Genomic DNA, 25,906 nt, shown 5'->3' on the forward strand with positions numbered 1-25,906 from the left:
TAGTTGATGTCCAGGTGATGAACAGGGCACCTACTAGCCTATAGCCATAATAATAAGGTATATTATAGGAATAATAGTTTGGAACATGTGCAGCTGCTGCTCAACATTTCTACACAGTGCACCTTGAAACCCACAGAACAAGTTTCTTCTCCTCCTCCTTCATCCCTGCAACTGCTATACTATGGAACAGTCTTCCCCTTGATGTGTTCCCTAAGGAATACAATATATAGTCACTCAAATCCAATGTGAACAAGTACCTTCTTTTTCAATCCATACACGGTACTAATGTACTACAGCAGGGATGGCCACAACGTGGCTTGCGAGCCTCATGCAGCTCGTGTCCACGCATCACATGGCTCTTCACGATCTACCAGGAAAAAATAAACAAAAAGAGAAGAGAAGACAACAACAACAACAACAAAATAAAAAGGAGAGAAGAGAGAGAAAAAAAAACAGGATTAATAAAAATTACTGCAATAAAAAAGTTTAATTCGAAATACATTAAATAAAGTTTACTTTGAACAATTAGAATAATTTTAAAATTAAAACACAAAAATTTTAGTTACTTATTCAGTAATAGAAGCCTTTTTTGTATTCATTTTCTCAGTAAGCACCTAAAAATTAGGTGTTTACTTAGTGAAAGCAGTTCTTACAAGCTCATTACAACTTGCCATGCACACACTCACTTACTTCCGTACCATCAAATCGGTCAAAGGTTGCGGCTCTTCTAAGTCTTACCGAATTTTGTCTCCAAAAGGACTTGTAGTTGGCCACTCCTGTACTATAGGCTGATCTACCAACCTCTTGTGTATGGGCTCAACATAAAAAATTAAAAAAAATTTTTTTTTAATTCTAATTTTTTTAATCTTTTTGTTCTATAACTCGTTTTTTTACAAAAGCATTAACATTTTCCTTGTAATAACCATCTTGTCTCATAGTAAAATAGTAACGCTGAATGTTCTGCTCCAGCATGTGTTTGGAAAGTTTAGAAAAAAACAGTCTTGATTTTAAAGGTCTCATTTTTATATAATTCACTATGGTTATTCGCTGAGCAACAGCATCATTTGATAGAGGTATGCACCGTAGTTGTTTAGTAAAACTTTTTCCAAACATAGTTTCCACAAGATCAATCGCAGCTAGCAGAATTAGGTCTTCTCTGGTAGTGAGGGACTTTTTTGCACCTAGCAATTTTATATGCAATTTTATAAGAAGCTAGTAAAGCTTTTCCATTTACAGACAAAGCTTTTTAATGCTAGATTTTTGCTTTACAAAACATTTCAGTTTGGCAGCAAAGACCTCTCAAGGTTTGTTAATATACTCCTTATGAAGAGTTTCCAAATGTCTTTTAAGTTGATTTGGTTTCATGCTATCAACCATCAAAATTTTCGAACAAATAACACACAGTGGTCTTTCTTCATCATTTAATTCAGTTCTTTGTAAAACCAAAATCTAAATATTCTGCTGCATACTTTCTTGATTTTACTTTTGGAGTGATATTCTGTGAACCTGAATTTGTTGACATCAACGCTCTACAGTCGTCAGATGCCCGCTTACGTCCAATTAAAAATTTATCCATTTTCTACACTATTGTCTTCATGATGTCTTCAGCATAGATACTAAACAGGTGAGGAGAAAGTAAGCAACCTTGGCTTACTTAGAAAAGATTGTTTTTATACTGCGTATCACAGTCATTGCAAATAGGAGTAAAGTAACACTGACCATTGACTTCTTTTGGTCACTGTTGCAGTGTTACTGCCATCTTGCCATTTCAAGCCTTATTTATACTTGCAGAAACATTTTCAGAACATTCAAGCTTCCCGTGATGAAATCACAAATTTTTCCGAAAGACCGATATGATTTATCAGTCTGTACAGTGATGAGAGATCTATACAATTTTCGAAAGATTTCAGGACGTATTTAAATTTGTATGAATATTTAAAATTTTTAATTGATTCTTAGTTTTTTTGTTTTGTTAACTTTTATGGGTTTTGTCAGTTTCTCAACACAAGAATTGCAAGAGGGGAAGGTGTGGGGCACCACAAAAACTAATATTAAAAAATGGGGCACACATGAAAGAAGGTGAGAAACATTGCCTTAAACAAATCATAGAAAAGAATAAATAATTTCAACTCCCTATAGTAATATTTCTCATAAACTACTCTAAAGCTTTTGATTGTGCTCAGTATATGAAACTGTGAGAAGTAGTGAAAAGAATGGATTTTCCTCAATACACTATCAGGTTGAACTAGTTGGCTTCAGGCCAGCAAGGGAGTTAGCCAGGGTTGCTTACTTTCTCCTCATCTGTTTAGTATCTATGCTGAAGACATCATGCATGTCACACTGGATGAGCTCAAGACAGGAATTAGGATAGATTGATCTGCAATCTGAGGTATGCTGATGATACAACTCCTTTGTAATGACAAACTAGGACAAATTCTTGACAAAGTTAATGAAATCAGAAAGAACAGACTTCAGCTCAATCCTAGCAAGACCAAGATTATGCTTCTCAAAGGAAATGCAGACAGGGAAGCTACTGAGAAACAAGTGTACCTTAATGGAGAAAGAATTAAGGAAGTCAGTAAGTTTGAGTACCAGGGATCCATTATTAATGTGAAGAATTGTTGTTCAGAAGACGGCAGAAGAAGATTAGAATGGCTAAAACAACAGTCAGAAACTTGTCTAAAATCTGGAAGGATGGATCTATCTCCATGGAACAAAGTTGAGGATTTTGAATGCAGATGTTTTTCCAACAGCAACTTATGGATGTGAGACTTGATACATAAATGAATGGATGTTAGAATTAGAATCAATATCCTTAAGCAGCCTTTAAGGCTGCTTAAGGATATTGATAGAAGAAAGTTGAAATACTTTATACTTTGGACACATTGAAAGGATGGAAGGAGGACTTTACAGAATGGTAATAGAGGATAGAGTTCTTGGAAAAATAGGAAGGGTAGACTGTTAATGAGTTGTTCTTCAGATCTCTGAAGATCTGAAGAACACTGACAGTCTACTGATCTTCAGAGATCTTCAGATTCATTGGACATCATGTCTAATGAATAAACGGATGGATCTTAATCTCTTTAGTACACAAAAAAAAAAATAATAATAATCAATAAAATAATAATAATAATTTACCATTTTCTAATATACAGAAATAAGAAAGTATGACAAATTTCGGGCTGATAACAGCAGCATTCTCTGTGATTGTCAGCATGGATTTGTTAAAGGGAAATCATGTTTTACCAAATTATTTAAGTACTATAACAAGGTGACAAATGTGTTGGACAACGGAGATGCATATACAGTGGTATACTTATATTTTGATAAAAGCTTTTGATAGACTGTCATCTGACAAAGCTGTTAAATAAACTGAAATGAATGGGATTGGATAACAGACTAGTGAGTTGGATTGGTGACTGGTTGTCAGATAGGTATCAAAAAGTTGTTTATGGAGGAGCAGTATCTCAAAAGAGGAGAGTCACTAGTGATGTGGCTCAGGGTCTGTTTGGACCAGTATTGTTTAACTTATGTAATAATGATCTTGGGGTGAGTTTAACTGGTGATATGCAACTTTTGTAGATGATGTAAAATCGGGAATACAATAAGGAGTTAAGCAGTCACAGGAAGTGTTGTGGAGTCACAGGAAGACTTGAAACAGATATGTAAGCAATGATGGGATGCAAAGTATATACTTGGTGGGAAAACTTTAAAGGAGGTAGAGGAGATGAGATATTTCAGAGTGGTTTAAGTTAAGGAATATTACATCCCATATCGTTTCTCAGCCGAATAAGAAACTCAAAGAGTGGTGATTGACAAGAATCTGAAATTCAGGATTACACTGCACAGGTCTGAAGTCATCACATCAGATTGTGGCAACAATGTGATGGACCTTGACATGCAGAAATAAAGAGGCTATGGTTTCACTGTACAATGCCTTGATCAGGACTTATGATTATTGCACACAGATTTGTTCACCAGTTTTCATTGATGAGAATATACCAGAAATGGTACACAAAAATTCACCATTGATACAACTACCAAGATGAAGGTAATTGATCTTTGCAATGTAGGATTATGAAGACACATTGCAAGAATACAATTTGCAAAGCCTCATGAAAAGGAGGAGGAAAGGCAATATGATTGAAACATACATATTGGTCAGAGGTAGTTATCAGGTTAATGTTGAAGATATTTTTCATAGAATGGGAAGGTTAGAACAGGAGGCCATCCTTACAGACTGTATAATGAGGAGGATCAAATTCTTTGTATGGAGAATGGTGAGTGAGTGGAATGCACTGTCTGAGAATGCGTTTAAAGCACAATTTCATTAGTCACGTGCGCGCATGTGTGTGTGTGTGTGTGTGTGTGTGTGTGTGTGAGTGACAGCATGATGTTTGACTCAATGGAGATCTGGTATTAATAATAATAATTGACCAAGTATATATTATTATTATTATACAGGTGAGCTTCAGTAGACGAAGCCCTTTAGTCAGAAAGACCTGGGTTCGATTCCCATCCATGACGTGAGGAACCATTATCTGGTCTCTTTCAATTAAAGGTGAGTTAGCCAGTCTTATACGGGTTTTTTCTCCCAGAAATTCAGGTTTTTCGTCCCTCAGAACAGGCAAACCAGCCCTATCAACACACATTGCTACAATCAAAATATACATACTTAATCCCTCATTACGAGGGCTCAACCAGTCTTAATGGGTAGTCGAGGAATGAGGGGAACCCCACACGAATAAAATAAAACAAAAATTATACAGGTATCTATCTCAATGGAGTCAGGAGACTCATCATGGGAGATCTATGGGGACCACACTAGCCATCATTTCAACTCATTCACACAATATTTATCATACTTTTCCTTAAACTCAATCACCCATAAAGCATCCACCACCACCCAAGCAAAAAATCTAGTCTTAACACCCTTACTTCCCCCATGTTGGGGTGGTAGTAGAATACCCCAGCCACACTCCTGCGTATCGTAAGAGGCATAAATGGAGACCCAGTCCCCGGGGGTATAGCTGGCTCCCCTTCAGGGGTTGAGCGAAGGGCTAATCACCCCTCCCTGTAAAAATTATCTGATTACGGAAACTGCAAATCTGGATGAACAAATGCTCCTGCAACAGACGTAACTTGCAAGACCCCAGAAGACTGTTATCTAGCCTGGTCTGATGTGGATAACATATAACTTGGAGAAGAATGATGGAATCCAAAATGAAGGAGGCAAGATGGGGGAGTTGGGTAGAAGCAAGAGCAGTTGCGAGGGACAGATGAAAAACTAGCATTACAGCCCTATATGCCAGTAGACACGGAAAGACTTATGATGATGATTAACACCCTTACTAACCATTCTTACACAACTTCCACTAGTGATCCCCCTGTTCTCTCTCCTCTTGCCATGCACTGAAAAATGTTTTCAGTAACAATCCTATAAAACCCCTTTAACAACTTAAATGCTTCTTCTATCATGTCTCCTTTTTTTTTGTCTCTCAGATAATTTTTGACACCTACAGACCATCAATCTCTCATAGGGAATATTCCGCTGCCGCAATCTTTGTCACTCGCTTCTGGATTCCTTTGTCCATACTGCTAATCTGTTTAAGTCTTCCTACAGGATCTCTGCTCTTCCTAGTTTAGAATCATCAGCAAACAACTGAATATTTCCAGTCAAATCATTTCCTATATCATTGATATACAAATTAAACAACAAAAGACAGAGCACTGAGCCCTGTGATACACCACTGGTCACTGCCTTCTCCTTGACTCAACTCCTCCATAAACCACTCATTGATATCTGTTCATCAGCCTTCCTATAATCCAAATCACCAGATTCATATCTATCCACATTTACTGCAATTAATGCAACAGAGTTCTATGTGGAATCTTGTGCAAGATTTTGCAAAGTCTAACAATATAACTAACTACTAATTTCCCTTATCCAACTACACTGCGACTTGATTATAAAAAATTAAGCATATTACTAAGGCAAAACCTACCTTTCACAATTTGGAGACTAAAATTCTACAAATTAGGAACCAAAGAGAAACAACAGTTCCAACTATCATAGGAGCAATATCAAGATGATTAAATAACTGAAAAAGTTGAGCCTCCTAGACCAGAAAACAGCACTATTAGGGGCATATCAATTTATGATGATGTCTCCTAGTAGACATTTGGGTAAGGACCAAATTGGACACATCTACCAGCCAAAATGTGATTATGTTGCTACATGTTTCTTGAATTCTATGACTATGAATGCTGTTAACTGAATATAGATATAAGTAAATATATATATTAAACAAAATTGGGCAGTGAATTTTATCATACTCAGTTTAATATTAATATATATATATATATGATTTTTCAAATGTGTCTATGAGATATGATTTTACTTAGAGTGGTGAGAGAAAATCAACTTTCTATAAAATAACTTTTCTACTATGATATCTAGTAACAAGAATTCAACATAATAAAACATGCTAAACAAAAAAATGGCAGCAATAAATTTTATTTTGGTACACTGTTGTTTTGGTTGAAAGATTATACGCTTTTCTGATAGGAAAAATTGGGCCAACTGCCTCACCTCTTATCCAGAAGGAAAGGGTGAAATGGACCTGCATATATCACTGATTATACATTCTATATGACTCACAAAAGATTGCAAACATATAGTACACTACTACCATATGTAGGTAGAGGATTTTGTTTTGTATTTTTATGATCTGGAAAGCCCACTCTAGAGATTAAATATAGAACTTTATCAAGCCACTTCTGGCTTTCATAATAAGCAGGGTGGTGTGCTCATCACCAGGTGATGAAATTCACATTTCATCTAAAGATATTTACAAACATTCGAGCATAAGTTTCAAACCTGCAACAGCTTTTTTTTGTGTGTGTGGGGGGGGGGGGGGGCCTCACCCCCCAAGCACATCCCTCAGGTAATGGATGAGGGAAGCCCAAGTGAGCCACTTCAAATAATGAATAAGGAGCCATGGACCAAAGGTGCACTTCAGAACCATGGTCAGAAGAAGTGTCGTAGATCACTGTAAAGATGCAGCAAGTAAAAGAAGAAAAAGCCCTCCAGTCTTGCACGGTTCTTTGCAATCCCACCAGGGTGGTGGTGAGGAATCTGCAAGAGCAGGGGTGCTAAGAATCTCGCAGAAGAGGGCAGACCACTACCTGGAAATTCGACCCTATTTGGTTCTTTCAACACTCAAACTCTGTCCTCAGACTCCCATATTGATTTCCTGTTTCGGGAACTGCAAAATGTAAAGTTTGATGCCCTTGCTATTTGTGAAACCCAAAGAAGCTCAGAATTAACAACAAAATGGAACAAGGGCAACCAAATCTTCTTTTGAGCTTCAGATAATGCTACAAAAGTTGGATGAGTTGGCTTCATCATAAAAGAAAAGCTAACTAAAAATATTATTTCTTGCACAATCCATTCTGAATGATTAGGAACACTAAAATTAAAAATAGGAGAATCAGTAACAATAAAAATAGTAGTAGTCTACGCACCTACTTAAACAGCTGACAAAGAAGAAATAGAAAACTTCTATGAACACCTACGAGAAACATTACAGAAGAAAACAACAAACACTATAGTGTGTGGGAATTTCGTTACATGTTAAAATTACACGGGATAAAATTACACTGCCAAAATTACACAAGGATGAAATTACATATAGATAAAAATACACTAGGAAAAAATTACACAAATTTGAATATTCACGCTGAAGTTTTTTACTTTAGAGTTTTTAAATTTTTATGATGAATTTTATATTTATTTTCAGATAAGAGTTCTGATACTTTTGTAATACTTTATAAGACCTGCTGACTTTAATTCGATTAAAATATTATTGGTATTTTGTTGTCAAATTAAACACATAAACTTTCTTAATACTGCAAAAATTACTTTTATTTTAAAAAATAATAAAAAACACTAAGTTATATAAATTATATAACTTAAAAAATAATAACAAACACTAAGTCATATAAGCTATATAACATAAAAAATCCAATCGTCTATTAAAGTCGTAATTTTTTACAATATTTGAAATACGCTGTTTTAACGAAATGTACCTACGACATCCTGGGTTTCGTTGACCAGTTAAATGCTGCACATAGTTTTGTATGTTGTAAATATAATTCTTTAACAATGTTATCCAAAAATTTCCATACAGTTGGATGGGAACACTGAAAGAGAGACTGAAGTCCATAGTACTTCGATACAATTTGTAGTTCTAGCTATACAGTTAGCTGCAGAGTATCTATGGTTCCCAGTAGAAATAGTGAATAGAGGTTGTCTATAAGTGTCGTTCCAGAGCTGTCGACCTCGAATATATGTACGTTCGAAGTAAAGGAGAACTTGCTCGATTTGTTCATTTTATTCGTCTAAATTAGAGAACAGATCAGCAACTTCTAAAAATGTTTCTAACACTTCTTCTGGCAAACGTGAAAATGATTGTAACATTTTAATGTGTACTGCAAATGACTGATTGGAGTCATTAGGAGATTTTAGTCCACATTCATTTACTTTGCGTATAATAGATTGTGATAAGTGGAAAAAGCAGCCACCAATTTCGATGTTTTCAAACATGGTACGGAAATCATTCATTGCTGCTGTTTCAAAATCGGTCAAAATTTTTTGTGGTCGAGCTTAAGGAATTTTCTCCAGTAACATGTTCAGCATCTTCACGTATATTTCTTCCTCTTTCCCTGGTAGAAGAACCAGTAGACAAGGAAAAGCGACGCCTGACTCATATTGTACATGGATACTGTATAACTGATAATATATTTCTGGAACCACTTTAAATGTACCATCTGCTAGTCAAAAATCGTTAACTACAAGTTGATCTAGAAGAGTCTTGTGACCAATTAGTATTATACGTTCTGGATCTTCTGCCCTGGATTCATGAATAATCCATTTAGAGTACTTCTCTGGTATTTCAAAATTTTTGTTATCTGGATTTGACGGAACGTTTCCGATTGTTTTAGCTTTGGATCTATTTAATCGCCTGGTCATGGACCTCTTCTTTGGTAGGTACATTTTTAATCCATCTGATACAGTCACTAAACTGTTAGCTATAATTGCACGAGCCTTTGTGCCTGGATTCGACATTTTTCTTTTCATTTGATTTGCAAGTTGATGAGCTTCAGATTCAAAAGTCCTATTAACATGACAGTGTTCTGAAGACTCATGGATAATCTTGTTGTCTCTGGTATGGAGCAGCGATCGACAATGTAAAGTTCTAAACTTTGCACTACACGAATGAATAGTTCCGATAGCAGTTTCACGGTGACGAACAAACTCGAATTCTTTGTAAATTATAATTTGACTACCTTTATTACTAATGCTGTACTCAAAATTAGCCATGGGTAAATTAAAAATTAATTTTAAAAAATTAATCACAAAATTTATTAACTCGCACGTTATACACTAGTTGTATTACAAGTCACTAAACTAGAACTGAAGAATGTAAGACAAAAATTTACTTATATACCTTCACCCAAACAATTCTTAGAAATTCTTGAGCAGTTCATGGTGATTAACAATTGTCGATTGGTTTTCTTGTAAATCTTAGGTAAGTACTAATTAGGGTAGCTAATCACTACATCATTTTGAGTTTCCAACTCAACCACATCCCTAATCCCCTTGCCCAAATCTGCACTAGTGATTTACCCCTTGCTGGTTATAAATTTTGTACAATTTTTGGTAAATTTTATTTTATGTGTAATTTCTTACTTGTGTATTTTTTCCTTAGTGTATTTTTATCTATGTGTAATTTTTTCTTTGTTTTTTCTTCCCTGTGTAATTTCTTAATTTCAAAATTACTTGTGTAAATATTTTCCTATTTTTCCTTTTAATTTTTTTCTTAGTGTATTTTTATCTATGTGTAATTTCTTCCCTGTGTAATTTCGTCCTCGTGTAATTTTTGCAGTGCAATTTTATCCCGTATAATTTTTTCCTGTGTAATTTTGTCCTGACACGGGGGATTTTCAACGCAAAGATCGGTACAGGAGCTATAGAAGAAAAATACATTGGACCATGGGGAAAAAATAGAAAGAGGTGAACTCCTAGCAGAATTTGTTGAAGCAGAAAGGCTTAAAATTATGAACAGTTTTTTTAAAAAGAGAACTGGAAAAAGATGGAATTGGCAATCTCCAAATGGAGAAACAAGAAATGAAATTGATTTCATCCTAACAAATTGCAAAAGAATAGTAAAAAATTTTGATGTAATTGGAAAACGCCACTGTGATATTCATTCAGACCACTGTCCAATAAGAGCCACCCTCAAAATACATAGAAAAATGAAGAACGCATACGAGCACAGTCAAACCATAAAAAACGCTCAAAACAGATAAATTCAGAAGAATTTAGAAAAAATATGGAAGAAACTGACTGGAAATTAAAAAATGAACCCAACAAAGATTTAGCAAATTTTAATAATCATTTATTGAATTGCAAAGAAAGAGCCTCCTATGAACCTCCTCCTAAGACCAGGGAACACCAATCAGCGAGAACAATAGAACTACTGAAGAAAATTGAAAGATACAGGAAAAGACAATTTAGAATATAAAATTATCTGTAAACAACCGAAGCAGAATATTAAAGACAACTATAATATACACAGAATGACAAAACTGGCAGAAGCAGCTAGGCTTCACAGTAGCCTAAAAAAAGTAGCAAAAGAAAATAAGTCTAAAGCAACCACTACCATTAGCCTTCATAGACAATCAAGGAAACAGGCACACAAACAGAACTGAAATGGGAACAACAATAAAATCGTTTTATGAGAACCTTTACTCATCTAAACAAGTAGTCACAGCTCCGGTGCCAGATGAAAATTTAGAAAATTCAGAAATACCATCTATCCTACCTGAAGAAGTAAAAATGGCTCTCCACCATATGAAAACTGACCAATCACCAGGAATTGATGGTATAAAATCTGATGAATTAAAAATGGGTGGACAAGTAATCTTTACAGCTCTAGCAGAAAGATTTACTTGATATATACAATTAAGGAAAGCACCTACTGAATGGAAGATCATAATTCTGAAAGATAATAAAGAAGACAGAGTCATCCTAAACAGAATACAAACCTCCAATCAATGAAAATAGCTGCAAAGAACAGGCCATTTCGAAAAAAAAAAAAAAAAAACTGACATGTGGTCTGCACAACAGACCACATTCAAACTATTACTCAAATAACAGAAAGATGCAGAGAATACCAGATGACACTTTGTTTTCTTTTTATAGATTTTAAAAAGGCATTTGACACTGAAGTAGAGGAGTACGTCAGGGAGATGTCTTATCATCTAATCTCTTCACATCTACTCTGGACAGCATCATTCAAAAAACTGACATGCAAGGTGGAATAAACATAGATGGTGAAATACAAATATTCAATTATTTGCCAACAATGTGGTATTAACATCTCACTCCCCGAACTCTTAGAATCAATGCTGAATAACATAAGCGAAAACTGCCAAAAAATTGGATTGGAAATACATCTGGACAAAACAAGAAGTTGAACATTACATCTACCTCGGACGGTCCATAAAAATGAATAATGATATATCAAATGAAATAGCAACAAGAAAAAGAGCTATATGGATGGCCTTCAACAAAGCAAAATCAACAATTACCAATCAAAACATAGATACAGAAATAAGAGCAATCTTTTCAATAGTCACATCCTACCAGCATTAACTAATGGGTGAAACATGGAACACAACTTTAAAAGAACAAAGCCTAATAACAACTCAATGTGCAATATAAATAAAATAGACCACGTAAGACACAAAGAAATCAGAAAGAAGTCTGGACTCAAAGATGTAATAAAAGTAATCTACATCAGCAAAAGTAGATGGGCAGGACATCTCGCCAAAATGAGAGACAACAGTGGACAGTCAGAGTGACACATTGTTATCCGAAAGATACTAAAAGGAAACCTGGAAGACCTTAAGGTGGGAAGACCCCAATGATCAAGAAAGTTGGAAGAAATTGGAGAAGAAAGGCTCAAGACAGGAATAGCTGGACTCTTTATGACCTGCGGTCGGAGAAATCCTGACTGAAATCACAGGTCCATCACGGTAATCAAGGTAGCAGCCTGGTGGCAGACCAAATGATTATTATTGGTAACAATGGTACAAAAATTAAAACTACTACTTCTTTAACTGACATTAACAAGTAATTCTAATGCAATTTGAGACGCTAAACATGATTTCATCTCTCCACTTGAAGTAAATCTTAGTATGAAATATGGAACAAAGATAAAAAGTTGTAGGAAATTTTTTTTCACTAGTTATATAAAGTATATTATACTTGACAAGAAGTAATATTCTTGTTTTAAACCTCAAGCAGTGCTTTACTGTTAAAGCTGAATAATTTGGAGGAAACTTCCATGTAGTCTTTTAATGAATAAAGAGACCAAAGATCCTCACCTTCTTGTGATACAACCAGTTAGTATGTATCTACCTGGATACTGATCAAACAAGGATGGGCTGGCAATTTGGAATTTAGATGGCCAAATTGTATTCTTACTGGCTTAAACCAAAGTAAAAATGATGGTATAATATGATGGAATTTCATACTGACTGGGAGGTTGCTGAGTTAAACAAGACTCCCACTGTTTTTGTCAAGAAAGCAGAGTGAACAGCAAAAAGTAATACAGACAGTGGAACAAATAAATAATTGCACTAAATACAGGACAGGACATCTCGCCAAAACTGAACAAACTGAACATTTGCAGAATTCAGGATTTGGCCTATCAACATAAAAAGCATCAATAGAAAATAAACAGAACTACCAGATCAACATAAATAAGCGTTACTGAAACAACGAATAAAAAAACAGGTGAGATTTTTCAAAGCAACAAATACAACTTGTTATATTCAGGCAATAACAGTTAGAGAAAAGGAGTGGATATACACTCAATGGACAAAACATCAGAGACAGGGGTGATGGGAAGTAGACACTGCCATCCCCCTGCACAGAGTGAAACGTATCCAAACCGAACGCAGATGGCAAATAGGCAGACATCAGGGCTTCTGAACAGCATATTGCAATTGACTAACATAGGTAAATGTGATAATCTTAGCAACTTTGATCATATGGACATATTATCGGTACAAGAATGAAGAGCCATTCTATTGCCCAAGTGGTAAGAATGCCAGGGCAACTGTATCAAGGGTCCACTGCGAGTATACCATCCACAGACATATCAGCACCAAGCAAGTAGTGGCCAACCACACACACACACCACTGATGACTAGGGGTGGATGTAGACAGTCCAGGCTCATACAGACCAACTGCAGGGCAATGGCAGCCCAGCACAAATCACATCCGTTTCAATGTTGGAGGTCCAAGTAGTATCAGCAAGAAAGCGGTATGGCATACCCAGCATACTATGGACTACAGGGGCCAACACTCTAATCATGTATCACTATTGACAGCTCATCATCAGGTATTGCACCTGGTCTGGTGTCGGAACCATCAACACAAGGCCTTTACAGGGTGGACCACGAGTCATGTGGTCTGATGAATCCCATATCAGTTGTACTGCGCTGACAGGAGGGTGTGGGCTAGCATCAACAGCATGAGGCCATTGTCATGCTATGCCAGGTTGGCACTGTGATGGTTTGGGGAGTCTTCTCATGTGACACATTAGGTCCCATAATATGTCTGTAGAGGTCAATGCTGCAAGCTACCAGAATGTGCTGGATGATCACCCACACACTTTCATGGCCTTTGCGCATCCTGCAGCTGATGCAGCAAGATAATGCATTGTCCCACCAGGCCACAACCACCCAGGCATGGCTCTAAAAACACTCATCTGAGTTTGGGACAATCCCGTAGCCCCCAAGGTATACAGATTTAAATCCAATCAAATCTCTCTGGGATGCCATAGAGAGAGACATCAGATCCATGTATCCAGGACTGATGCCTAAAGTGCAGTTGTGGACAATGCTGCAACAAGCATGGCTGGAATTACCTCTGGCAACCTTCCAGCATAGGATGGAGTTAATGCCTCGGAGAGTACAGGATGTTATTTTCTCTAGAGGAAAACAGACATACTATTAGACAAGTATCTCCAATGTTCTGTCCATTGAGTGTAGTATTCAATGCTAAATACCAGGATAATCTTCGTCTATGGCAGTCAATATGAAGTATATTGATTTGAGCAAATATCAGAATGGAGAACTGGCATTGAGACTTATTGTGCCTATAGTATCATAGAAGGGGTATCATACAGAGCATCACTAAACAAGAAGAGGAAACATTTTTCAAGGCATTAGAAGGCAACAACACAAAAGAAAATGTGATTCATGTTTGAAGATCAAAACAGCAGAGTAGGAAATGATTACCAGACATATATAAATATTTTTGAAAAAAATTGGAGAAAATAGCAACGCTAATAATAATGGTAAGTAATTGCTGGTTTTCTAATCACAATATGGTAATCATGATGATGACGATCATCATCAAATTCCTGACATGTACCCTCAAGGGATGCACAGGATATGATAGTACTACATGAAAAATTTAAATCATTACTAACTTCCTATCTACAATTTTCCTGCCAACCTGGCAGAGAACACTTCTTTTGCTAATCTTTCCTCTCCTATTCTGTTTAAGTGAACATACCACCTGAGATTAGCTCTGCTAATACATTCCTGGATGCTAACAATGTTCTTTCCAAATAAACTTGTTAATGTCATCTGTTCACACCCAATTTTTTTTTTTTTTTTTCTCAGGATTCTCATATCTGCCGTCTCTGGTCTTTGGCCAAGTGTTTTACTTCTAACCCAGCTCTCAGATCCATAAGTTAAAATTGGTTTGAATACTGCCTTGTATACAGCTAATGTAGTGTTTTTGACAAATTTATCTCTTATTCCATATAAATTTATTTAGTTGACTTCCTACCATATCAGCTTTGTTGATTCTGTTATCTATTTCCATATTTAGTTTACCATCTTCACTAAAAATCGTGCCTAAGTAGCTGAAATGTTCTACTTGTTCTATAGGTTCTCCATTCACAATGCAGTTGATATTTTCAATGCTTCTGTTGTCTGTCTTGTTATTGCTGACCTTCATACCATATCTATTACAACAGTTATTCAATTTAGTCAGGGAATCTTGCAGACTTGTAGTGGATTTATTTAGAGGTATAACATCATCTACATAAAGCAAAGAGCTGACATTAACATCTCCAATTTTGATATCATGTTTAATACCACTTTCCTTCATAATGTGATCCATATAGATAATGAATAACAGAGGGGATAATGTACATCCTTGTCTCACACCAGATTTAACATTAAACCATCTTCCTGTGCTTCCTTCAATTCTAACTGCTGACTTGCAACTCAAATAAAGATTAAGTATTGCTTGATATAATGCCCCACTGACACCATATATGTGTAGCGTATTGAATAGCTTCTTTCTTGGCACCTTTTCATATGCCTTTTCCAGATTTACAAAACTCAAATACAGATCTTTGTTATATTCACGTGATTTCTCAACTATCTGTCGTAAAGTGAAAATCGGATTCTGATAGCATCTATTTGGCCTGAATCCAGCTTGTTCTTCACCAAGCTTCCCCTTCCACAGTCTTTCTAAACCTTTTCTCAAGTATACTTGCAAAACTTGCTGGCTTGGTTGGTCAAGCAGTGGGCCTATCCGCTCTCCAACAAAAAGGCTGGCGGTTCAAATCCTGCCATGGGAATAGATGTTTGTGACTGTGAAAATACTAATGGTGGTGGCGGGTGGTAGATGGCATTGGTGTAGTTGCAGTTCATTAGTTGGTGGATTGAGTGGCGGAGATTAAAGTTGTAGAGTAGGTGCTCTCCCTCGATGAGTCTCTGGACTTCCTGGAGGTGTCACGTAATAATAATTAATCTTACCAGGAATATTCATTCAGGAATTACCTCTGTAATTCTCTCATTCACCTCTTTGTATATGGGTACTAAGAGAGCTCTACTCCAATCACCTGGGATTCGTCCCTCTGTCCAGGCCTTCTGGACTATACAGTGCAGCCACTGTAAGACTTTTATACCTCCATACTTGACCATTTCTGGTCAAATATCATCTACTCCAACTGCCTCTCCACATTTCAGGTTTCTAATGGCTTTTTTCTACTTCAAGTATGGATATAAATTCCTGATTGCATGCCTGTTGAGTATTTTTTTACCACTGTGCTGCCACTGCTTGTTTCATTTAGCAATTTTTCATAGTAATTACTCCATGCATCAAAGATATCTTTTTCTCCAGTTTTCACGTCACTTTTATCATCTCTAATTTCTTTTACAGCACTCTTTCCTCCATTTCTGAGCTTTTTCAAACAGCCTCCAGAATATTTTGCCACCTTCCTGATATTTATTTTCTATGTTGAGGTTGTAGCTTTTGCAGAATACTTGCATGGGGAATGCTGTTCCACAGAACTGAGATAAATGGGATGAAAAATGAATGGGAATTGGAGATTCAGTGAAATGGAAGTTCATCTATAAAAGGTTGAGAATATTGCTCATATTACTATAGTTTTAGCAGATGTGGAGAACTTTGTGGATACAGGTTACTCAACACTTTCTAGTCCTAAAACATTTTTTTATAATATTTTGATTTGTATAATATTTGACATATCTTTAATAACTGAACTGGATCGAAATAAGAACGGAAACTATGCCTTTCTTAAACAGTAATAGTCAGTAACAGTACATAAAATAATTTCAAGTTCAAAGAATTGACTGATAATTTGAATTCACGAAGCAATGTTTCATTAAATTAGATTAGATTAGATATTAAATTAAATATCCCATGTTGGAGTAGATAAAGTGAGGAACTCCTAGCTAAATATGAGGAAACTGAAGATCCAGCTATTGCTAAGGAGCTCATATCAACCCTGGATAAAAACATAAAGGAAAGATGGATCTCAACCATCAATGAACTCGATTTCGTCACATCTAGTAGTAGAAGCTGGTCAATTCTGAGAAAATCAGGTAGAGCAGATTCAACGACACACAAAACAACAGAGATAACCCCTGATCAAATGGCTAACCATTTATTGAAAACCTCCAATATTCATCCCAGCTCTACCAGGAAAATTGCTGTACAAGCTTCCATCAGACAAATCCTGAAGATGGAACCTGAGCTTCCTGAACTCGTACACCCAATATCTCGGGAAGAGGTACAAATAGCCTTAAAACTTACCAAGAATGGCAAAGCTGCAGGAGTGGATGATATACTCCCTGAGTTCCTAAAACATCTTGGTCAACATGGCCAAACATGGCTGGCTGCCCTTTTCTCAGAAATCATCATGACTGGTAAATTACCAAAGCTGTGGAGGGAAGCCAAAATAATTGCCGTGCCCAAACCAGGGAAGGATCCACGTGAAAAACCTACGACCTATATCCTTGCTTTGCACTACCTTGAAGCCCTTTGAAAGAATTCTCCTTAAAAGAATTTCACCACTCATTGGAAGAGCACTCCCGACTGAACAAGCTGGCTTCAGGCCAGGAAGAAGTTGCTGTGACCAGGTCCTGGCCCTGACAACTCAAATTGAAGCAAGCTTCCAGAAGAAACTTAAATCTGGAGCCACTTTCATTGACCTAACATCTGCTTATGACACTGTCTGGATCAGGGGCCTCCTCCTAAAACTAGGAAATATTATAAAGTGTAAAAAAACTCTTAAACTTTTTGAATCTATTGTCTCCAACAGAAAGATCCGGGTCCATATTGGCGGAAAAAAGAGCAGGCCCAGATTCCTTCACAAAGATCTTCCTCGGGGCTCTGTGTTATCCCTATACTTTTTAACATCTATGTATATGATCTACCTCATACCAGATCAAGCATGCGTATGTACGCCGATTACCTAGCAATCTTTCATCAATCCACCTCCTTTACCAACCTAGAATCAACCTTGAATACAGACCTGAACACCCTGGAAGAGTACTTCAAGCAGTGATACTTGAAGTCAAATCCAATGATAACAGTGTCCTCAGTATTTCATCTGTACAATGCAGAGGAGAATTGACAACTCAACCTTTCTTTCTTTGTGGAAAAATGGTAGAACACGAGCCTCACCCAAAATACCTTACAGTGAGCCTGGACAGAAGCCTAACCTATAAAAGGCACATCATCAATCTCTCCAATAAAATTAAAACCAGAAATAACATCATTTCAAGGCTTGCTGGAACAACCTGGGGTTGTGGTGCAGAAGTAAGGTCATCTGCACTAGCCCTCGCATTCTCTGCAGCAGAATATTGTGACCATGTCTGGGAAAGAAGTACACACACTAACATTATAGACACCCATCTGAACTCTACCATGCACACAATTAGTGGGACAGTGAGAAGCACCCCTCTCTCCTGGCTGCCTGTTCTATCTAACATTGCACCACCACACATATGGAGAAGACAAGCCTCGATTAAGGAATTTAATAAAGCAATGAGCAATCCACTCCTACCCCTACACCAGACTCTCATAAACCCACCTAGTCTTCGTCTCAAAGCTAAAAACCTCTCTGGCCCATGGACGAACTCTCTTCAGCTGCACTGCCATCAATATCTGACATATGGAGAGAATACTGGTCCAACAATCTCCCAACAAACAGCTTCCTGGTAGAAGATCCCTGTGCTCCGCAGCCTGGTTTTGATCTTCCTAGGAAGATTTGGTCATCCATAAACGGGATCAGAATTAGTCAGGGCAAATGTGGCTATCTTCTACATAAATGGGGGCTGTGAGATCACTCTTATCGTGATTGTTCTCTCGTGGCTCAGACAATTAATCATATTGTGTACGACTGCCCAAGGCGCCAATTTCACGGTGATGGCCTACAGGATATCCACAAAGTGACAGGTGAGGCCTTGAATTGGCTTTCCAGCCTGGATCTTGACATGTAGTTGGTATGGTGGTGGCGGTGGTTATGGAGGAAACAGAAGATCACAGTCTCGTCTCACCACGAAGACGTTATTCTCGTAGTCACTCTCATAGTCCTCGTCATAGTATCAGCAGACTCCCCCTCATGTTAGAAGATGATGATACAGTGTGAAATGGGCCTCCTCTAATGGACCAAGTTTTCTCACACAAGACACAACTGCTCTCTACTTAAACCTCGGATACAGCTACTTTTATGTTGTGAAGTGTTGTCAGAACATGCAGCCTGTCATACTTGGTGCAGCAGGACGATAACTGTCCCTGGGTTAATTATGACAAGTTACTTTTGTTTTATATTTTAAAAAAAAAGGAAAGACTTAGAAAGCAGGTTGTGCCTGTAATGAACTTTTATATGTTAAGATTTTCATCATTTGTTTCTGGAAATTGTGATTGTACTTTTCACTTACCAGTTTCATGTAGCCATAAGCATAAATAAATAAATAAAATCAGAAAAATGATTGTAGAAAATATAAGCAGAAAGATAGCTCACAGAAGTTTGTTGCACTACCACATTAAAGTGCAACTTTTTTTAGAGATGGGGGGGGGGGGGGTGCTGATTGTGATGCTTGCTTTTGTTTTATTTTGGTGTTTTTGTAGATAATGCACCACGGTATAATCATGAAATGCAGAAATATTGATCGATATTCATATATACTTCACTTGGAACAGAAACCAACCCATTTATGTAATGCATAACATTTTTAAAAGGAATGTTATATGTATATATAGACACGAGGTGTGACAATTTAATTCCTGGAATGCACCAGTAAAAAACCCTATGTTCGGAACTATACATTAGTGACTACTTTTGACTTCGAAGTAGTCCCTTATGCATTTATATGCTAGTTTAGACGGAGTTCCCATTTTCGGGAACAGGCCTGGAACTCTTTTTCTGGAATACTCTTGAGTTCCTTTATCACATTATGCTGGATATCAGGGATGTCAGAAAATATTCGTCCTTTTAGCACTGTCTTTAATTCTGAAAAACAGCCAGAAATCACAGGGAGCTAAGCTAAAATGACCTAATTCGGTAATCAATTTTTTGGCCAGAAACTCTCTCATGATCCACTTGTCAAGCCACAATTCAGGTCTTTTTTCTCTCTGAACAGAATCTCGTAATCTTTTCAGCACCTCTAAATAGCACTGTTGGTTGACCATTTGTCCCTGTTCAATGAATTTGCATCCGTCATTTCAGTTTTTGGCTTTCCACTTCTGGGGTCGTCGCTCACATCTTCTCGCCCACCTTTGAATCTCTTATGCCATTCAAAGACACATGACTTTTTTCAGAGCATCCACACCATATGCCATTTTCAACAGCTCCAACATTTCAGTAGCAGTTTTGCCGATCTTCACACTAAATTCGGTGTTAATACACTGCTCCAAATTTTGATCACACATTTTTATGCTAAAGTTTTCACACAGATCTCTATTGTTTTTCAATACCCAACTAGCAAATAGTTCTATCAACTTGAGATTTATGCCCGCCTTAGTTAAAAGATGTACAAACACGATTACTCACATGACTATATGCCCGTTCTAAGAATTAAATTGTCACACCTCATATATTTATAAACTCTAAATAAGAAATCATTGCTTTTGAGGTATTTTGAATACAACAAAGATGGTTAATAATATTAGTTTTAAACAAAAATTCTAGCAAACAAACTTGAAACTGGCATGTCATCATTGACAAATGGATAAAGACGTGGCCCTGATCATGACAATTTTTTCAATGATATAAAAACATGCACACATACTTATATTTCCTGAAATTCTTGCAGATATTGTTTTTCTAAGAAGCTCAGCAATACCTACTTGTTTCATTCTGCCTACTCCAGGATACCAAACTTTTATCAAAATTTTGTACAGTCTGTGTATACTGAGAAAACAAAGGAATATTTGGTGTAATACTGGTAAAGTCTGCACCTCGTCACCAGTGTCAAGATGCAGGGCCTAAGACTCAAACCCCACTGTAAGAGTCTTCAAGTGGTATGTGATTTTACTTTTTCAGCATAACATCAACACTAGCTTAATGGAGGGCTGATGTAGCATCAAAAAAGAAGATAAAGGTTTGACTTATCCAAGCATTGGTAAATTGACAGTAGTGATGTACTATACATCCTAATATTTATATTTCAGTCATCCCCATCATTTCTTATAATGTACCTTCAAAGGATATTTAGGATAGAATGAAGTTCTGCACAACAAAGTTTATTTGTCAGGCCTTCAGTAAAGCACTATTAACTACATCGATCCACCTAGAAAATTATCTTTTTTCTCTCATCAAATACCCTTTTGATGAGACCTACAATTTGATGAGAGTTTCGAGATATACCTCTCAGAACTCTCATCACATCTCTGGTTTTTAGCTTTCAGTTTAATGTTTTTTCTAATCCGACTTTCAGATCCATTAGTTAAAACTGTCTTGTATACTACTAGGGGTGTTTTAGCTAATCTCTCTCTCATTCCATATAAATTCACTCAAATGGGTCTTTTCTCAAGTATGTTTTCTCTAGCAAACCAATATTACTTATTTCCATATTTATTTTTTGCCATCTTCAGAATAATTGTCCCTAAGCCGAAATGTTTTTCTCATTCTACACATCCAGTTATCTATGTTCCCCTCATTTTTAAGGTGTTTATCTATTTACTGCTGATTTTCATACCAAATTTATTTCAGCAGTTAGTTATCCAATTTAGTTAGTATACAGTTATTGAACTTGTAGGATTTATTTTTGGAGTACATCATCCACATAAAGAAAGAACATTTAATATCTGATTTTAATATCAGATTCGATAGCACAATTCTTGAATTCTAACAGCTGACTTACAACTTAAGTAGAGATTACATATTTTTATGTAATCTATACTTTCATATATTTTGGAGATTTCCAAAATTAAATATGCATCCATATTATATTTCCACAACAACATATGTTTGACAACTTTTAGTTAGCTAGACTCGACTCAACTTGTTCTCTTGGTATTGGCCGATGTAATTAATTATTATTTTTTTTTTAACCATGAGGTCAGGCTAGGGAGGTTAATTAGTTTTAGACATTATGTAGCTTAGTTTACAACAGTACAGTTCTAGTGGTTTTACTGAAGTGTGTGTTCATGTCTTAAGTTTTTAACAGTATTAATGACACCAAACAATTTAATCAAAAGATGTTTAATTAACTGCTTATATTCGCTGAATTTCAAATCAGCATCATCAGAGCACAACACACTTGTACACGTGACAGTGAGTAAGTAGAAAAGCTTTTTTACTTGCTCACTGTACGTGTACAAGTATGTTGTGCTCTGATGATGCCAATTTGAAATTCAGCGAATATAAGCAGTTAATTAATTTGATTAATTAACATCTTTTGATTAAATTGTTTGGTGTTGTTAATACCGTTAAAAATTTAAGTCATGAATAACCATCAACACCTAAGCTTATCTGTTAGAAGTGTGTGTGTGTACACACACACACACACATTCTTGAAGATGATCTTGATATAAAAGTTGGAACATAGAATGTTAATGTTATTACAGATTTTTATTCTAGATCGTAGTTGAGTCCATAAATGTAACATAATAATTGTTTCTCTCGTTAACAACTTTTCTTAAGTCTTTTCTCAAGTATGTTTACATACATTTTAGCTTAGGTTTAGTCTTACCTTTACATTCCACTAATGCACCTAAATGTATAAATATAATATAGTTCAAGATTCATTATAAATAAGTATATTTCATAGTTCATTTAGTTTTATACTATTTATTACATTTTGATTTGCATAGCTTATCACTGTAAATCACTTCTATTCTGAATTTCAAAAACACACAGTACACCATGGGATATGACACATAAAGCAGAAAGAAATCCATATAAGTTTAGCAAAGAATTTGAAAGAAAAGTAAAGGGTAGTTAACTTGTTTTATCAGCTTGTCACTAATGATAGTGACAAATTACAGCTTATGTTAAATATCTGAATTGAAAAATACACTTAGCTAAAAAAATCTCAAAAATACATTACAAAAATGTCACTCACATTAAATTAAACTCAAATTAAAATCAAGTTAAACAGCAAAATTAAAATATATGATAACACAGGTATGGTTAGCATACATTTTAATTTATGGTTCAGAAGGAAGAGTCTAATTACTGGCAAGCATTTAACTCTTCTAAAGAACTTCCTCATTCAAGAATGCAAAGATTATTTTAATGAGTTCAGTAACAACCTGATTGCCAAGGGTTATAATTTAAGTGAAAAGGAAACTGTCAAAAAACTGGATGTATTATTAATAAATACATAGATCACTACTATATGACATTCCAAGGGCTGACATGCACATAGAGCTGATTTCCAAAAAGCATATTTTCTTCAGTATGGAATATAATAGACCCACAATATAGAAGAGTAGTAAATGAAACAAAATAGTAATAGATTCAGGTATTGATTTCATATGTTAACAATTGCATAACATGATCCATTCAACCTGCAAATTTATGAGACTTCTCCAGGAAATAACTACATAATGCAGTTCAGTATTACTGAGAAGTAATCATATCCTTTCTCCAATCAACAGGCTGCAGGTTCAAATCCTGCAGTGACATAGATGTTTGTGAGTGTCTTTAGGTAGAAGATGACATTTGCTCAGTGTGAGACCACCATCTCATTTACTGGAAACCTGAAATGGCTTAAAGTACATCCTGTTTGGTCTCTAGAACAGTTTGTGGATTATGTAAAAAATAAACAAAAAAAAAAAAAAAATCCACAAAAATATATATAAAATTAATAAAATAAAATAAAGCTCCTTAGTTGCAAACCTAACAGTTTATCTACCAATGAACTGTTAGGTTTGCAACAGTACCAGTGTATTGTTGCAAACAAGTACCACACAAGAAAGCTTTTTTTGTGTGGGAGTCACATTAAAAATAAATAAATAAAGTCAGCCCTACATAAAATTGCGTTTTTGCATCATCATCCTTCAACCATGTCGATACATTTGGTGGTAATGGCATGAATTCCATGAGTTACTAATTCATATTTATACACATACCTAATACTAGTTGTATTCAAGATTGATTTTAATTTAATGCCAATGATGAGGCTACAAGGGAGGGGGGGGGGGGGAGAGAACTTTGAAAATATTTAAAATATAACTATTCTTAATGCTAAATTTCTTCAAAAAAAAAAGTCCATATATTTCATGTATGGACTTTTTCATGCAATAAACATGAATGCACTATCACATAGTGCATTTCTGTTTATTTAGTAAATTACTATAAATGTTTTAAAAGTGATATTTAATCATTTTACATCTAATATTCTGACTTTTGGCAACAAAAGTAAATAAATTAACATTAAAACTAACATAGCAGCAAATGAATGAAATCTATTTGAGCACCACCTGCTGGTATTATATTAGACTGTTCTCTCTCTCTTTCTGTGTGTTTAAAACCAGTATTAAAATAACATTAAGACATGGTAATCATTAATGATGTATTATAGTATCATTAATAGTCATGATGCCATTAATAGTATCATTAATAGTCATGATTTAATTTTAATAAAATATCATTACCAAACCTATGCAATGCTAAATTCAAGTACATTCTCATTATGAGGTTTAATGGAATAAATACAGTACATATAAATAATTAAACAACACATTTAATCACTACTATATTTTATATCAGTCACTGAGATGTCATCAGGGAAACAATATTAAAATTGGAAAACAAAACAAATTTGCACAAACAATAAGTGGAAATAATTAGACTGAAAGTCTAAAGTCCTATGAGGGGGCACGCTCCATGGGTGCTGTTGGCAAGTCTTAGCTATGTTGGATGGGAGGCCTAAGAATTAAGGTTTCAAGTCTAAATAGTTGACTGTCAAATACATCTTATGTGCTGAAAAATAAAGTATCTGACAAACCATGGCATGTTTTCTTTTACAAGAATACTAAAATATTTAATCAAATTACTAAACTGAATTCTGTAATTTTATATGCATATATGTACACACACAAAATGAATGATCATCATGGGAAATGATGGAGTATCTTTCAACTCAAAAAAATAAAATAAAATAAAAATGAGAGAATTTGCTGCTTTCATCTGAGAGATTTTTTACTACAGATTTAAGAAAGAAATGGCAAAAAAAAAAAAAAAAGTTTTAAAAAAAGAAGTGCTTCAAGTAATATATAAAAGATCACTTATCTAAGACAAAATACAATGATATAAACTGCAATCATATTCCCAAAATATGATTCACACGTCTGGTAATAAATAATAGATGTATAAAAGCAAGAAGAGAAAACATTTGTTCATATAAGAGCCAAATGCATGGAAAAATTAATATCATAAGTTGCTGATTATTTTCATCATTCTACAAAAGTCTTACACATTAAATGTATCCTGAAGAAAGAACATCTCTAAAATAAATCTTGCATGCCAAAGAGATATAAAAGTACCAGCACTTGGGCATACAGAGCCATCATAATTTTTTTAAGAAAAAATTAAATTCAAATCAAGAATAGCCAAACACTGGACACTGTTATAACAAATTTATTTGATTTTTAAATTCATAATTGTAATTCTTGCTCAATGAAAAGGTAACAAACAACAAAGTTCTGTCATCTAAAATTTATTTATTTTTAATATATTTTAATAAGAATTAATATTCTCAGCAAAATTCCTAGATTTTTAACTTGAAATGTATTCAAAAATACATTTCATGAATTTTCATATGCCTATGAAAATTCAATATATTAACAGGTAAATTCTTCAGTTTTTTTCCAAATGAAAGTTTTACCTTTTCAGAGTGTTTCATTCAAATACAATAAAAATGTATATAACATAAGTTTGTCAACTGGAAAACCTGATATCTGACAGATGACAATATTATGGATTTTTAATTAACTGAGTTAACACATACTATTAAGAACAAAAAACAAGGTAAGATTAAAAGT

The 25,906-nt window shown here is 35.3% G+C and overlaps 1 protein-coding gene across 4 annotated transcripts in view; it reads right to left on the minus strand.

The window, feature by feature from the left end:
* The window catches only part of LOC150095560 (DNA-binding protein RFX2-like), a 663,123-nt gene that overhangs the window by 504,291 nt on the left and 132,926 nt on the right, over positions 1-25,906 (minus strand). The window lies entirely within an intron of this gene.

This window comes from Typopeltis vanoorti, chromosome 20 (genome assembly GCF_054136105.1).
Source record: "Typopeltis vanoorti isolate ZY-2024b chromosome 20, IOZ_Tvanoo_1.0, whole genome shotgun sequence".
NCBI classification, from domain to species: domain Eukaryota; kingdom Metazoa; phylum Arthropoda; class Arachnida; order Uropygi; family Thelyphonidae; genus Typopeltis; species Typopeltis vanoorti.